The sequence below is a fragment of the Calonectris borealis genome, unplaced genomic scaffold, assembly GCF_964195595.1.
Source record: "Calonectris borealis unplaced genomic scaffold, bCalBor7.hap1.2 HAP1_SCAFFOLD_40, whole genome shotgun sequence".
Taxonomy (NCBI): Eukaryota; Metazoa; Chordata; class Aves; order Procellariiformes; family Procellariidae; genus Calonectris; species Calonectris borealis.
In genome coordinates, this window is record NW_027441454.1 from 416,942 (window position 1) to 433,173 (window position 16,232).

A 16,232-nucleotide genomic window follows, 5' to 3' on the forward strand; every position below is an offset into this window, starting at 1 on the left:
CGAGGAAACCACAGACTTCCTGCCTGGGCGCTGCGGGGGGAGCGCGGCGAGCGCCGTGAGGCCACGTGGGCTGTGGTTTGTGCACCTGCAGGCTGCGGCTCCCGATGCGCCGGCGGGGAATAACGGCCCCGTGGTGACACGCTGAGAGCCAGGGATGTGTCTGAGCCTCTGGGCTGTTCGTCTGCTGCCAGGGCAGGGACGTGTCCCAGCGCTGGCTCCTGGGAGGGGTCTTCCATGGGCTCTCCAGGGAAGGAAGGGGGAGCCAGCACTGCTGGGGTGAGGTTCTGGCCTGGGCTAAGGCCCATTCGCAGCTGCTGCTGCCAGCAGAGGGGGGTCTGTAGCAGGGGCAGGGGCTGTTTCCTTCCCTTCCTGACACAGACCCTGCTGCAATCCCAGCCCTCGGGTCCCCCTGGCACGGGGACGGCTGGACTCTCTCACCTTGGGCTCTTGGATGGGCCTGGCGTAGGAGATGCTCAGTGCTCCTGGTCAACACAAGAGGGTTCCAGGGGTGAAAACCCCATTTCCCCCCCAACAACCTGCCCTCTCCTGTGAGGGCCCCCCACCACAGTGACGTGACACCTGCAGCAGAGCCGTCTCTCATATATGGTCACGAACGGCGCTGGAGAAGTTCATTGGAGGGCTGGGCTGTGTCGGAGGGGAGATAGCTCCCGATAATGTCTAAAAAGGTCCTGCTGCTTTGATTGGCTCCTCCTGCAGCTGGGCTGGGATCTGCAGAGATATATTGCCCTCCTGTCATCATTGTCCCCAGGAGGCCCCAGGAGCTGAGGCAGGGAGCGTGGCGCAGCAGGGATGTGCTGGCAGGGCAGGAGGCTCAGGATGGGCACAGAGGGACTCCTGTCCCCTCAGATGCTGTGGTTGCTCCTCTGGGTACAGCTGTGCAGCGGTAAGTGCCCATTCCCTTGTCCCACAGCCCAGGGCCAGCGGGCGCCAGCATGGTCATAGGATCTGTCTGGGAATGGGTTTCTTTGAGGTGCTACTGAGCTGAGGGTCAGAAGGTGCTCGAGTCCATGGACCCTGTGCCTGCCTGTCTGGGTGGGAGAGAGAATCTCCTTTTCCAGGGCTCCGGCGTTTCGGGCAGCCTGTGCCGGGCTGGATTCATAGACGCTCGTAGACACCCTTTTGGGACCCTCTCTTCCCCAGCCGGTGGTGGCCTCTGGAGCCGGTGGTGGCCCAGCTGGCGATGGCAGCACCCAGAGATGCCCAGGGCACTGTCAACCTCTGGGGTGCCCCGGAGGGTCTGTGTGCTGCTCCCTGCCTCCCGGTTCCAGGGGAGCCCTGACCCCATGAGGGCAGTTTGTGCCCCGAAGAGAGAAGGGGACGGGGACATCTGCGTCGAGAGACATCCTTCCTGGGGGGCCCGGCCCAGCGCAGGGGCTGGGCTGACAGCAGGGGCAAGGAGGGGCTGTGGGTGGGGAGATCATTGGAATCGTCTCGGTGAGAGCTCGGAAAGCCCTGGGGGTGGGGGTGGGTTTGGATGGTGCGGGGGCAGGTGGTTTGCATGGGAAGCCGGCCTGGGTACACGGGGCTGTTCAGGGGAAGAGGGGTGGGCTGGGGAAGAGCGGGTGCCCTGTGCAGGGCTGGGCACAGTGTGGAGGTGTGCATGGGCAGGGGGTAGGTGGCCGTTGGGGTGGGCAAAGGTGCCTTGTGTGGTGGGATGGCGAATGACCCAGCAGGGCCAGAACTGCACACCCCCAGCCTTGCGCAGCGTGTGGGGATAGAAGGGACCCCCGTACTGCACTGGGGACAGCCTGGAGGGGAGAGGGCCCCCACCCTGGTATCTCGGACATGGCCAGGGCGTTCCCGCAGACCTGCAGAGCTGGGCCTTGGCACTCTCCTGACTGGTCCCATGTTGGTGTTTGAAGGGGCTGCAGAGGTGAGGCTGGTGGATGGCGGCAGGCGCTGTGCTGGGAGAGTGGAGGTGAAACACAGGGGCGAGTGGGGGACCGTGTGTGGTGACTACTGGAGCATGAACGATGCGGCAGTGGTTTGTAAGCAGCTGGGCTGTGGGTCTGCTGTTGGAGCTCCTCAGTACGGACACTTTGGGCAAGGATCTGGCCCCATTTGGATGGATGATGTTGGCTGTAATGGCACCGAATCTGCCCTGTCTGACTGCCCACATAGAGGATGGGGTGAACATAACTGTGATCATAGACATGATGCTGGAGTGACGTGTTCAGGTAAGAGAACAACCTGTTCCTCACCTTTGGGGATGTGACGGGGGAAGGGACCTTGGCTGTGCCCTCAGGGAGCAACAAATGAGCACTGGAACATTGCCCAATGTGGCCGGGCACACGGCCGAGCTGGGGCTGTCATTGCTGGTGTTCCCAGTCCCTGGGAAAGCCCAGAGGGAGCCCACCCCAGGGTGAACTAACCCTGCCACAGTGTCTCAGCCCCTCTTCAGTCAGTGTCTTGGGCTCCATCCCTGCTCCGGGGTGTCCACTGATCTCCACTGATCTCTACCCATTCTGCCACTTCCCAGCCAACAATGCTGGGGGTCCCTGTGCTGGAGAAACCAGGGGGCACTTGCGTGGCACTCCACCCCTTGGAGGAATGGCATGAGATGCTGGTCCCCCTGGGTCATTCCCCTTCACAGGCATGAGTACCTCAGCTGAATCCAAAGGGCTTTTCAGAGGGCGTGAGCGCTGGGCCCTGGGAGAGGAACAGGGTGGCACAGAGCCCTTGGCTGCCTGTCCCCAGGGCTCGGCTGTGTGGTCCAGCACTGCGAGGCTTAGGAGCTTGGCAGCTGCTTGACTCTGGCTGCTCCCTTCTGCATCACCACGTGCCCAGGCTGGTCCTGGGACATCCCTGGGGCTGTGACAGCCCCGCGGGGACACGGCCCCATGCAGGCAGCGCTGACCTGCTGCCCAACCTCTCCTGCCTTCCCATGGTTCCCCACAAAACAGAGGTTTTGGCGGCACTTACTGACTCTCATCTGTGCCTGCTGTTACCCTCTGAGCCCGTGTGAGCCGAGGGGGCATGCAGGTCTCCTGCCCCTCTGCCTGGCCGTTGGCTTGGGACCTGTGCACCTCCAGGCAGAGCACTGTGTGCCTGGCTGAGGACGTGCCCTCCGAGCAGGCATCGGAGAGGTCTGGACAGGCACCAGCCATGGGAACAGCTGCACCATTTCTGTGCTCTGTGACATCTGCCCCTAACAGGAACCTCCCAACACCCAGAACAGCCCTGGGAGCAGGGTGTATTTCTGGCTGCATCAGGGTGATGGTCCTGCCTGGTCCCAAGCTCTGCAGAGGCTGAGCAGGCTGCAGCAGGCATTACCATCTGGGCCAGTTCTCCCAGACCTGAACTGCGCACCCCACTGCAGTGCTGGGGGGACCACGCCGGGCAGCACAGGGCACCTTGTGCCGCAGCAGATTGTCTGAGCGGTGCCTGGTGCTGTGACAGACACAGACCCTCTAGTGCTGTGATGGTGTAGAGAAGGGGTGCTGGGGGGCCTGGACGTGTCTGTGTCACCAACACTCCCCCAACAGCTTCCTCTGGGATGTGCAATGGGGGCGATTGGGTCATGGCTGGCTTGGAGGTGATGCAGGATGTGGTCATGTATCTGTCAGAGGGCTCTGGGAACTCCCAGTTGTTTTGGTTTCTCCAGGATTTGTCCGGCTGGTAGAAGGGAAGAACCGCTGTTCAGGACGTGTGGAGGTCCATGACGGGGACCAGTGGAAAACTGTCTGTGACTCCCACTTTGGTGCCAAAGCTGCTGGTGTGGTCTGCAGGGAGTTGCAGTGCGGTGTGGCCCTGCCTGTGGCTGGGCCAGCTCCCTTTGAAGAAGGGGTGGGTCCCATCTGGGCCGGAGAGCTGCAGTGTGTGGGGAATGAATCCCTCCTCGCCTCCTGCCCCAGGGGGTCCCCCAGGGACCAGCCCTGCACCCACATGAACAGCGCTGTTGTCACCTGCACAAGTAAGGACTCAGGGTGGGGTGCTGAACACCGGGGTGAGCTCCAGCTTGGGGGGGGGCAGGCTGTGCCTGTGGAGACAAGGGAACTGGGGGGTGTGTTCCCACAGGCTGGCAGAGAGGTGACCTTCTGGGGGATCCCAGACAAGGGTAGGGCTGGGCTGATGCCCAAGGACAAGGAGGGGCCATGGGTTGGGAGGGCTCACTGGGACCATCATGTTGCACCCCAGGGGACACAGAAAGGCCTGAGGGTGGAGGATGTCCTGGCAGATGCCCAGGGAAGGCTGTGGTCCAGGGGAGCTTGGGGCCCTGGGCAGAAGCAGCAGTGTGTGCTTGGGGGAGTCCTGGTGGGGGCAGGTCTCTTCTCGGGGTGCTGGCTGGGGAGGAGCGGGTGCCCTGGGTGGGCATGGGCTGGGGGCAGGTTGCAGGGGGCCGTTGGGGTGGAAGGAAGGCTGGGGGGCCAAAGTCTGTGGGGCCACGAATGAGCCAGCAGGGCTGGAGCTGGGTATCCCCAGCCTTGCACAGCCCATGGAGATAGAAAGGACCCTGCACTACCCCGGGGACAGCCTGGAGGGGAGTGGGCTCCCACCCTGGCACCTCTGACTCCACCCGGGCAGGGGTTCCCCCAGACCCACAGTGCTGGGGGGCTCAGCGCTGTCCTGACTGGTCCTGTGTCAGTGTTTGAAGGTGCTGTGGAGGTGAGGCTGGTGGATGGCGGCAGGCGCTGTGCTGGGAGAGTGGAGGTGAAACAACAGGGCCAGTGGGGGACCGTGTGTGGTCACTACTGGAGCATGAACGATGCGGCAGTGGTTTGTAAGCAGCTGGGCTGTGGGTCTGCTGTTGGAGCTCCTCAGTACGGACACTTTGGGCAAGGATCTGGCCCCATTTGGATGGATGATGTTGGCTGTAATGGCACCGAATCTTCCCTGTCTGACTGCCCACACAGCGGATGGGGTGAAAATGACTGCAGTCATGCTCGTGATGCTGGAGCCATGTGTTCAGGTAAGAGAACGACCTGTTCCTCACCTTTGGGGATGTGACGGGGGAAGGGACCTTGGCTGTGCCCTCAGGGAGCAACAAATGAGCACCGGAACATTGCCCAATGTGGCCGGGCACACTGCCGAGATGGGGCTGTCATTGCTGGTGTTCCCAGTCCCTGGGAAAGCCCAGAGGGAGCCCACCCCAGGGTGAACTAACCCTGCCACAGTGTGTCAGCCCCTCTTCAGTCCGTGTCTTGGGCTGCAGATGGATCCTCCATCCCTGCCCCGGGGTGTCCACTGATCTCCACTGATCTCTACCCATTCTGCCAGTTCCAGCCAACAATGCTGGGGGTCCCTGTGCTGGAGAAACCAGGGGGCACTTGCGTGGCACTCCACCCCTTGGAGGAATGGCATGAGATGCTGGTCCCCCTGGGTCATTCCCCTTCACAGGCATGAGTACCTCAGCTGAATCCAAAGGGCTTTTCAGAGGGCGTGAGCGCTGGGCCCTGGGAGAGGAACAGGGTGGCACAGAGCCCTTGGCTGCCTGTCCCCAGGGCTCGGCTGTGTGGTCCAGCACTGCGAGGCTTAGGAGCTTGGCAGCTGCTTGACTCTGGCTGCTCCCTTCTGCATCACCACGTGCCCAGGCTGGTCCTGGGACATCCCTGGGGCTGTGACAGCCCCACGGGGACACGGCCCCATGCAGGCAGCGCTGACCTGCTGCCCAACCTCTCCTGCCTTCCCATGGCTCCCCGCACTGCCCCATGAAAGAGAGGCTTTGGCAGCACTTACTGACTCTCATCTGTGCCTGCTGTTACTCTCTGAGCCAGTGCGAGCCGAGGGGGCATGCAGGTCTCCTGCCCCTCTGCCTGGCCGTTGGCTTGGGACCTGTGCACCTCCAGGCAGAGCACTGTGTGCCTGGCTGAGGACGTGCCCTCCGAGCAGGCATCGGAGAGGTCTGGACAGGCACCAGCCATGGGAACAGCTGCACCATTTCTGTGCTCTGTGACATCTGCCCCTAACAGGAACCTCCCAACACCCAGAACAGCCCTGGGAGCAGGGTGCATTTCTGGCTGCATCAAGGTGATGGTCCTGCCTGGTCCCAAGCTCTGCAGAGGCTGAGCAGGCTGCAGCAGGCATTACCATCTGGGCCAGTTCTCCCAGACCTGAACTGCGCACCCCACTGCAGTGCTGGGGGGACCACGCCGGGCAGCACAGGGCACCTTTTGCCGCAGCAGATTGTCTGAGCGGTGCCTGGTGCTGAGACAGACACAGACCCTCTAGTGCTGTGATGGTGTAGAGAAGGGGTGCTGGGGGGCCTGGACGTGTTTGTGTCACCAACACTCCCCCAACAGCTTCCTCTGGGATGTGCAATGGGGGCGATTGGGTCACGGCTTGCTTGGAGGTGATGCAGGATGTGGTCTTGAATCTGTCAGAGGGCTCTGGGAACTCCCAGTTGTTTTGGTTTTTTCCAGGATTTGTGCGGCTGGTGGAAGGGAAGAGCCGCTGCTCAGGACGTGTGGAGGTCCATGACGGGGACCAGTGGAAAACTGTCTGTGATTCCCACTTTGGTGCCAAAGCTGCTGGTGTGGTCTGCAGGGAGTTGCAGTGCGGTGTGGCCCTGCCTGTGGCTGGGCCAGCTCCCTTTGAAGAAGGGGTGGGTCCCATCTGGGCCGGAGAGCTGCAGTGTGTGGGGAATGAATCCCTCCTCGCCTCCTGCCCCAGGGGGTCCCCCAGGGACCAGCCCTGCACCCACATGAACAGCGCCGTTGTCACCTGCACAAGTAAGGACTCAGGGTGGGGTGCTGAACACCGGGGTGAGCTCCAGCTTGGGGGGGGGCAGGCTGTGCCTGTGGAGACAAGGGAACTGGGGTGTGTGTTCCCACAGGGTGGCAGAGAGGTGACCTTCTGGGGGATCCCAGACAAGGGCAGTGCTGGGCTGATGCCCAAGGATAAGGAGGGGCTGTGGGCTGGGAGGGCTCACTGGGACCATCATGTTGCACCCCAGGGGACACAGAAAGGCCTGAGGGTGGAGGATGTCCTGGCAGATGCCCAGGGAAGGCTGTGGTCCAGGGGAGCTTGGGGCCCTGGGCAGAAGCAGCAGTGTGTGCATGGGGGAGTCCTGGTGGGGGCAGGTCTCTTCTCGGGGTGCTGGCTGGGGAGGAGCGGGTGCCCTGGGTGGGCATGGGCTGGGGGCAGGTTGCAGGGGGCCGTTAGGGTGGAAGGAAGGCTGGGGTGCCAAAGTCTGTGGGGCCACGAATGAGCCAGCAGGGCTGGAGCTGGGCATCCCCAGCCTTGCACAGCCCATGGAGATAGAAAGGACCCTGCACTACCCCGGGGACAGCCTGGAGGGGAGTGGGCTCCCACCCTGGCACCTCTGACTCCACCCGGGCAGGGGTTCCCCCAGACCCACAGTGCTGGGGGGCTCAGCGCTGTCCTGACTGGTCCTGTGTCAGTGTTTGAAGGTGCTGTGGAGGTGAGGCTGGTGGATGGCGGCAGGCGCTGTGCTGGGAGAGTGGAGGTGAAACAACAGGGCCAGTGGGGGACCGTGTGTGATGACGACTGGGACATGCACGATGCGGCAGTGGTTTGTAAGCAGCTGGGCTGTGGGTCTGCTGTTGGAGCTCCTCAGTACGGACACTTTGGGCAAGGATCTGGCCCCATTTGGATGGATGATGTTGGCTGTAATGGCACCGAATCTGCCCTGTCTGACTGCCCACACAGCGGATGGGGTGAACATAACTGCATTCATGCTGAGGACGCTGGAGTGATGTGTTCAGGTAAGGGCAGAGCCTATTCCCCTTCTGTGGGGCTGGGACGGGCGAAGAGACCTGGCTTTGCCCTCAGGGAGCAACAAGTGGGCACCGGAGCATTGTTCAATGTGGCCGGTCGCACTGCCGAGCTGGGACTGTCATTGCTGGTGTCCCGGTCCCTCGGGAAAGCCCAGTGGGAACCTGCCCAAGGGTGCCCATACCCTGCCTGACCCTGCACTGGCTCAGATTAATCCCCCACCCTGCCCTGCATTGTCTGTTGATTCCCATCTTTCTCCTCCTATTCACCCAGGACCTGTCTGGCAGTGCCAAGGGCCAGGTCCCCCCATGCAGAGGCACCAAGAGTGACTCCTGTGGCCACCCACAGTACCGGGGAGGGGCGTGAGATGGCTAGCTACTTTGGGGTTGTGCTCCCTGGCAGACACAAGTCCCTTGGCTGAATCAAAGGGGTTGCTTGGAGAGGAGGAGCGCTTGGCCTGGTCTGAGGAGCGGGGTGGCATGTGGCACCTTTCCCAGGGTCACCCCATGAGAGCCTGCCCGTGGGGACATGGCCCCGTCCAGGAGGGCTGAGCTGCTGCCCAGCCTCTCATGTCTGTCCCAGCCCCTGGCTGCCTTGCACTTTTGGGTTTGCCAGCATTTACTGGCACTCCCCTGTGCCTGCCCTTGCACTGGGAGCTCGTGTAAGCCCAGGGTTGCTCTCTGTCCACTCTCCTGGCCTCCGCCTGGCTGTTGTCCAGGGACATGAGCATCCAGCAGCGCACTCTGGCCATGGCTGAGGACCTTTTTGCTGGGCAGGTGCCGGAGCAGAGGCTGGCACAGACACCGACCGCAGGTACAACCTCACTCTACTTTTGCCCTGTGACATGTCCCATCTACCAGCAGTGCCCCACAGCCCAAGACCCCCCTGGGAACAGGGCACGTTTCTGGTGGCACCAAGAGGTTCCTCATGCCTGGCCCTGAGCTCCATGGGGCAGAGCAAGCTGCAGCAGGCAACAGCGCCTGGGCTCATTTCCCTGGAGCCCAAGTGCTCTGGGAGCTGCAGTGCCCAGGGACCAGTGCCGGGCAGCCCAAGACCTGTGGGGCAGCAGCAGTTTGTCTGAGCAGTGCCTGTGGCAGTGGGTTTGGGAGAGAAGCAAGCCCACAAGTGCTGGGCTGATTTCTGAGGAGCGGCAGGCGGGCCCTGCTCTGTTTGTGCCATCAGCACCCCCTGAGAGCCGCTGGGGTGGTCGTGGGGCTTTTTGCCTTAGGCCACCTTGGAAGTGGGATGTGGTCAGGGGACTGCCAGAGGGCTGTGGGACCTCCCAGGGGTCTTTGGTTGCTCCGGGATCTGGCTGGTTGGTCAGAGGGAATAGCCCCTGCTAAGGACATATAGTGATCCATGACGGGGACCCTTGGAAAACTGTCTGTGACTCACACCTTGGTCGCAAAGGTGCCACTATGGTCTGCAGCGTCTGCTGTGTGTCTGCAATAGACACATGCCCTTGAGTGCTGTGATGGTGTAGAGAAAGGGTGCTGGGGGACCTGGACGTGTTTTTGTCACCAACAGTCCCCCAACAGCTTCCTCTGTGATGCGCAATGGGTAAATTGGTCACAGCTTGCTTGGAGGTGATGTGGGAAAGTGGGCATTTAACTGCCAGAAAGCTCTCAGTTGTTTTGGTTTCTCCAGGATTTGTCCGGCTGGTGGAAGGGAAGAGCCACTGCTCAGGACGTGTGGAGGTCCATGACGGGGACCAGTGGAAAACTGTCTGTGATTCCCACTTTGGTGCCAAAGCTGCTGGTGTGGTCTGCAGGGAGTTGCAGTGCGGTGTGGCCCTGCCTGTGGCTGGGCCAGCTCCCTTTGAAGAAGGGGTGGGTCCCATCTGGGCCGGAGAGCTGCAGTGTGTGGGGAATGAATCCCTCCTCGCCTCCTGCCCCAGGGGGTCCCCCAGGGACCAGCCCTGCACCCACATGAACAGCGCTGTTGTCACCTGCACACGTAAGGACTCAGGGTGGGGTGCTGAACCCCAGGGTGGGAAACAGAGCAAGGACCGTGCTGGGCCGGGCACGAGGACAGAAGGGGTGATGGGTTGTCTGCAGCATGAGAATAGGGCAGAAGGAGAAGAAAGGCATGCTGTCCCGCTGGCCGCTCCGCCAGCTACCGAGGGTACAAGAGCACCGGTCCACCCTCAGTTCTCCTCCTCTGTCCCCAGAGTACACAGGGTTCAGGCTGGTGAACGGCAGCACGGCGTGTGCGGGGAGAGTGGAGGTCCAGGTGTTGGGGACCTGGGGCACCCTCTGTGCCTCCCGCTGGCATCTCTCGGATGCCCACGTTCTCTGTAGTCAACTCAACTGCGGGTTTGCTGAGTCCATTCCTGGAGGAGGACATTTTGGGAGAGGAACCGGACCTGTCTGGAGAGACTCATTCCACTGTGACGGGACTGAAGCCCACCTGGGACAGTGCCCAGTGACCACCCTGGGGGCCTCACCCTGCTCCCATGGGAACAACGCCGCTGTCATGTGCTCAGGTGAGTGCCGGGAAAATGCTGCATGAACTCCATTTGCCCTTTGTGTGCGACATGACCACCCAAAGCAGGGCTCCCAGAGCAGCCCCAGGCTGAATTTCTCCCTGGAGAAACCCTTGCTTCCCCAGGAGCCTTCTGGAGGGCTTTGCCTGCTCAGACTGACTGCTCTACCGTGGGAGAGCTGAGGGCTGAACGGAAGCAGGCATCTGCCCCCAGGGCAGCGCCACTGCCAGGCCTGGCCTCCTGGCTTTTCCTACTGTGGGATGAATCCAGGTCGGGGCTGCGGGGCTCTGCTCCACCCCCTGGCTGCAGACAACCACATCCCACCTCCACAGAGCGCCCTGCAGAGCTTCATCCCACCACCCAGGCAGGAGCTCCTGGGTGCCCCCAGCAGCAGCAGAGCTGGGTGTGAGCTGCAGAGTGGGCCCATGCTTTGCCCTCACTTCTCGTCGGCCCAAGGCCCAATCTTGTCCTGTTTGGTCGGAGAATTCCACCTCACCCTGCTCCTGAAGGGTGCCGTGCTCCCCAGTGCTGCCAATGGCCGTGGCATCTCTGCTCTCCGCAGGGTCAGCCGGCTTTGCATCCCTGCGGCTGGTGGGTGGAGGGAGCCGGTGCGACGGGCAAGTGGAGATCTTCCAGCGCGGGACTTGGGGCAGAGTCCTGGATGACCAGTGGGATGTGCAGGAGGCCAACGTGGTGTGCCGGCAGCTGCAGTGCGGACAGGCAGAGACAGCCTACAACCCCCCAAAGCCTGAGCGAGGGACGGGCCCCGTAGGGCTGCGAGGGGTCCGGTGCGCAGGGCATGAGACCAACCTGAGCCTCTGCAACACCTCCCTGCCCGAGAGTGCGCTGGCAGCAGGGGTTGCGGAGGACGTGGGAGTCATTTGCCGGGGTGAGCGGCACTGCCCGGGCCCCCCAGATGATGGGGTGGGTGGGCAGCCAGCCCCTGGCAGCAACTGGGGTTTCTCCCCACTGCAGGGAGCCGGCAGGTCCGGCTGGTGAACGGGGCCGGGCGCTGTGCCGGGAGAGTGGAGATCTACTACCAGGGCAGCTGGGGGACTGTCTGCGATGATGGCTGGGACCTCTCTGATGCTGCCGTCGTTTGCCAGCAGCTGGGCTGTGGAGGGGCGGTGGAGGCGGCCGGCTCCGCTCGGTTCGGGGAAGGCTCTGGGCAGATCTGGATGGGTGCCGTGAATTGCTCCGGGGCCGAAGCTGCTCTCTGGGACTGCCCTGCCGGGCCCTGGGGGCAGCACGACTGTGGGCACAAAGAGGACGCGGGAGTCATCTGCTCAGGTCTGTGCTGGGTGGTGTGGTGGGAGCCTGGTTCCCGGGGAGGCCAGGACGTGGGGAGAGCCGCGCATGGCCAAGGCTGTCCCTGGCTGCCTCTAAGCTCCTGCCCGAGCCTGTCCTGCGGACCCTCAGTCCCCCTCAGGGCCCTCCCTCTGCCCCTGGGTGCAAGGGGGACGTGCTGGCCGTGCCCCTGCCTGGCTGAGGGCCTGGCGAGTGCAGAGGCGTCCCCTCTCCCACAGCCCCAGACCAGCCTCTTCCCCCTTGCTGCCTTTCCTCCCAGAGTTCATGGCCCTCAGGCTGGAGAACAGCGACGGCTGCTCCGGGCGCCTGCAGGTTTTCTACAACGGGACGTGGGGGAGCATTTGCTCCAACTCGATGACTCCCGATACGGTGTCGCTGGCATGCGAGGAGCTGGGCTGCGGGGACGGAGGATCCCTGGAAACACGCCTGTCCTATGGCAGGGTGTCTGGCCCTGCGTGGCTGGATAATGTGCAGTGTGGGGAGAAAACCAGCTCCTTCTGGCAGTGTCCCTCCACTCCCTGGCACCCGCAGTCATGCGAAGACCTGCGAGACGAGATCCACATCACCTGCAAAGGTAACTCTGAGCCACTCGGGCACCAGCGTCACCCCAGCTCCTGCTCCCCGCTGGGCACAGCCAAAGGCAGAGAAAGAGCTTGGAGGGGCTTTTCCTTTCCATGTCACCCCGGTGGCACAAATGTGACCACAGCCACACACATCCAGCAGCAGTTGCCACCCAGGTTGCCAGCAGCGCCTGGCGGAGGCAGAGGCATCCCCAGGTGAGGTCTCAGAAGAGACCAGACAGGGCTCAGAAGAGCCTCCCCTCCACAGACACACTACTGCTGCTCTGTGAACCAGGGACCTTTAGGGGCTGAGCAATCAGGGTCCCCCCAGGCCTGCGCATGCCCGCTGAATGACCGGGGTTCAGTTGCTGCCGTGACAAAGATGGTACGGGGAGGCACAAGCAGAGCTCAGCCTCGCTCTCTTCTGCACCATCCCCAACCAGCCCCTTCACTACAGTGTTTCTCTCTTCAGGGGGACGCCCAGAAATGTCCCCGGCCCCATTGGCCCCGTGCCCCAACTCCACGAGCTGCACAGGTATTGAGCTGCTCCCCTGTGTACCCTTCTTGTCTGGCAGGGCTCTGCGGGCTGTCTCAGTGCCTTGGGAGGTCTTTGCTTTCTCCAGACAGGGAGAAGATTCGCGCCATGGGAGGCGAGGATGGGTGCTCAGGCAGAGTGGAGGTCTGGCACCGTGGCTCCTGGGGGACGGTGTGCGACGACTCCTGGGACATGCGGGATGCCGAGGTGGCGTGCAGGCAGCTGGGCTGTGGCCCCGCGCTGTCTGCCCTGAAGGAGGCTGCATTTGGGATGGGGCAAGGCCCCATCTGGTTGGAGCAGGTGGAGTGCCAGGGGACGGAGCCGTCCCTGCAGGACTGCTGGGCCCGGCCCGGGGATGGCGGTGCTTGCCGGCATAAGGAAGACGCGGCCGTACGCTGCTCAGGTGAGCGGCAGCGCTGGGACCCCTTGCTCGGGTATTGGCAGGGAGCTGGGGAAGGCCTTTCGCCCGCTTGGTCCTGGCATGGCCCCTGACCTGCCAAGAGCACGAAGGTTCCTGCAGTGAGGAGCCTGGTACCAGGTGGGGAGCAGCCGTGGTGGGACTGGGTGTCCTCCGGCCACTGCCCATGGGGCCCTGCAGCCCCAGGGCTATGCCCTGGGCTGCCTGTGCCATCCTGCCTGCTGCCCAGAGCAGCGGCGCTGGACCCTGTCCCGGCCTCCCTTTCTAGCACTACCAGAGGGGCAATTTGGGTGGGATGTGCCAGGGACATCTACAGACACACACACAGTGTGTTGGGGGGGAGGCTCCCCGGTACCCACACCCCCACCCTCTCAGCCCAGCTCTCCTTTTCCTCCTCTGCAGCTACACCCAGGACAACAGCATCCCCACCCCGAGCAGGTAATTTGTCCTCCCGCTGGGGCCAGGCTGTGCCCCACAGCTGGATGGAAGGGGCTCCTTGCTGGGGTGTGAAACTCCCAGGAGGAGGCACTGGGGGGGTGGTGGGGGTTGGGGAGGGTTTTAGTTTGCTCAGCAGGGTGGAAGCTTCCCCATCACTCACCCCTGGGGCTCTGCACCCCCTGCTGCCGTGTGTGATGGGAGTCAGGAGTGGGGCTGCCCCCACCTCTCCAGGCCTGGTGCTGCCCCTTCCATGTTCTTGCCCATGCAGATCCCACCCGGGGCCGTTTGAGCAGCAGCGGGAGAGTCTCAGTGCCCGTCATCATCTGCATCATCCTGGGGGCCCTCCTCTGCCTGCTCCTGGCCTTCCTGGCTGGGCAAGTGCTCCGTGCCAGGACTGGGCGCAGAGGTGGGTCCTTCCACAGCGGTGCCAGGGGGAGAAGCCTGCTGGAAGGGCTGTGGGGTGCTGCGGGCTGTCAGGCACAGGCAGGGCTGGGGGGATGAGGCTGTGTGCTGCCATCTGCCTCAGGCACCACCCCACTGACTGCCTGGCTGTGGGGCACGAGCAGCAAGGGGTGGAGAGAGCCCGGAGGCGGGGGGAGCTCGCGATGGGGCGAGCAGGGAAATGGCAGAGTGGGGATGGCCGAGGCTGGCAGCGCTCTGCGTAGTGCTGGAGGGGGCTCTGGGGCACGGGAGAGAACAGGAGGAGCGTGAGGCAGTAGGGTCCATCTCCGTGGTGTCAGGCCCCCAGGCTGTCCCTCTGCCCAGCCCTGCCCACCACCCGGCAGGACAGGGGCCCTGCTATAGACCCATGGGGCAGATAGGGGGCAGCTCCAGGTGGAGAGGAGACATGGGAGCTGCTCCGGGGTCAGACAAGGGAGGCAGGACCCAGGGGCCAGAGGGGCATGAGCGCTGTCTCCGAAAGGATGATGCAAGGGTGATGCTGCCCCAGATAATCTCCACAGCAACGTTGCCCTCACTGGGGATGTGCCTGGACAGCACATTTGGGCTGTGCTGTCGGATCAGTCCTGGGCTGGCCAAAGGAACAGGTTTGGGGGAGCAGAGTGGGGTCCCATCCCCCGCTGCCTTTCCCTGGGCCAGCCCTGTCTCTGTCCACAGGCTCCAGGAGAGCTCAGGAGCTCTTCCCCGAGGCTGTGTATGAGGAGATCGGTTACAGCCCAGCGTGGGAGAAGCAGGAAAGGTTTGGTCGCTCAGGTGGGTGGGGGTCCTCCCCGAGCGGGAGGCGCATCTGCAGGACCCTTTCCCCTGGCCCCAACCAGAGCTGATCCCCTGAAGCCCCCCAGCCCATGGTTCCTGCAGCGCTGGAGAGAATCCAGGTCCTGGGCCCGGGAGAGGAGCTTCCCCCAACCAGCTGGACAGCCCCTCTCTTCCTGCCCCTGCACCCAATGTGGCACCCAAGGAGGGAGGGAAAGGGCTGTCCTAGGGCAGCTCTGGGAGCAGCTTTGAGACAGTGTTTGTCCCAGGGGAGCAGGGTCAATTCCCAGCCTTCCTCCCCATGCAGCCCCAGCTCTGTGGGTCCCCCTTCCCCCGCGGTGCTGACCATGCGGCAGGGCAGTGGGGCTCACTCCCTGACCCCCGCTGTGCATCTCTCCAGACTCCTATTCAGAGGAATCCCCGAGCCAGCTGCAGCCCTACCCTGGGAACACCGAGGAGGAGGATGGTCTGGGATCAGCACCAGGTAACGGAGGCAGGAAGGGGTTGATCTCCCTGCAGACATGTGATAGACAGGGGTGTCACTGAGCGTCACCGTCAGAGATGGGGAGGACATGGTGCTGCCAAGAGCAGTGTCTCAGCCCTCTGTCCCTGCTCGTCCTCCCCTCCTCTGCTCTGCAGGACCTATCTTCTCCCTGTCACCAGCTCCCCTCTCCTTTCAGATGTTCTTGTCCTGCCCGGAGGTGACCCAGCAGATGGCTATGATGATGCCAGGGAGGTTTCTGACCCTGGCGATGATGCTGCCCCTGGGCAGGGAGCTTGGGAAATGCCCAGGGCACCAGAGGAGGGAGCAGGGCCCAAGGATGCACTGGGAGGTGAGAGGGAAAGAGAGCGCTGGTGGTTCCTGGGGTGTCGTCCCTGGTGCCACCCAAGTCTCTACTGTACTGACACCCAAACCCCCTGGGAAGGGGGAAGCTGAGCCAGGAGTTTTCCTTGGAGGGACTGGGCGTGGGAGAAGGAGCTGAATGTGGTGAGGAGCAGGGAGGAAGGTGATGTACAGACCCCATGGGACGAACTGCAGTGTCCTGCCTTGCTGCTTGCAGGGGGTAGCCTGTGCTCCCGGAGAAGTGACGGGGTCCCTGGAGCTGAAGGAGACACCTCATCCCTGACCCTGGGGAGCATGGGCTATGACGATGCTGAAGAGGTGTCTCTGGCGCATCCCCGTGAGGACACAAAGGCTGTGACACCAGAGCTTGCTACGCAACCGTCCCTGAGCCCCAGGCCAGCAGAGCCCATCTCTGCTGTGCCGCTGGGTGCCGCCAGGAGGGAGGAGAGGTCTGTGCAGCTGGGAGAGCTGTGAGCTGTGAAACATCTCCCTGTGCCATGGGCAGCAGAAACCGCCTGGTGTTTCCTCTATCTTTATTCCCATTTTTACATGGTGCATCCATATTTGTTCTTATGAAAAGTCTGTGAGGGCTTTGACCCAGAGCTGGTGCTCGCAGGCCCAGGTGTCGGGTTGTCTCCCTGAGTCTGATGAGGGGGCGCAGAGAAGAAGGACACGGTGGTAGGGAAGGGGCGCGTCTCAGGGACAGCAGGCTTGGGGTCAGGCTGTGGGGCTGCGAG

At 63.0% G+C, this 16,232-nt stretch overlaps 1 pseudogene; it reads left to right on the top strand.

Moving 5' to 3' along the window:
* Positions 1-837: 837 nt before the first annotated feature.
* Positions 838-15,973, top strand: LOC142076273 (scavenger receptor cysteine-rich type 1 protein M130-like; annotated as a pseudogene).
* The last annotated feature ends 259 nt before the right edge of the window (positions 15,974-16,232 follow it).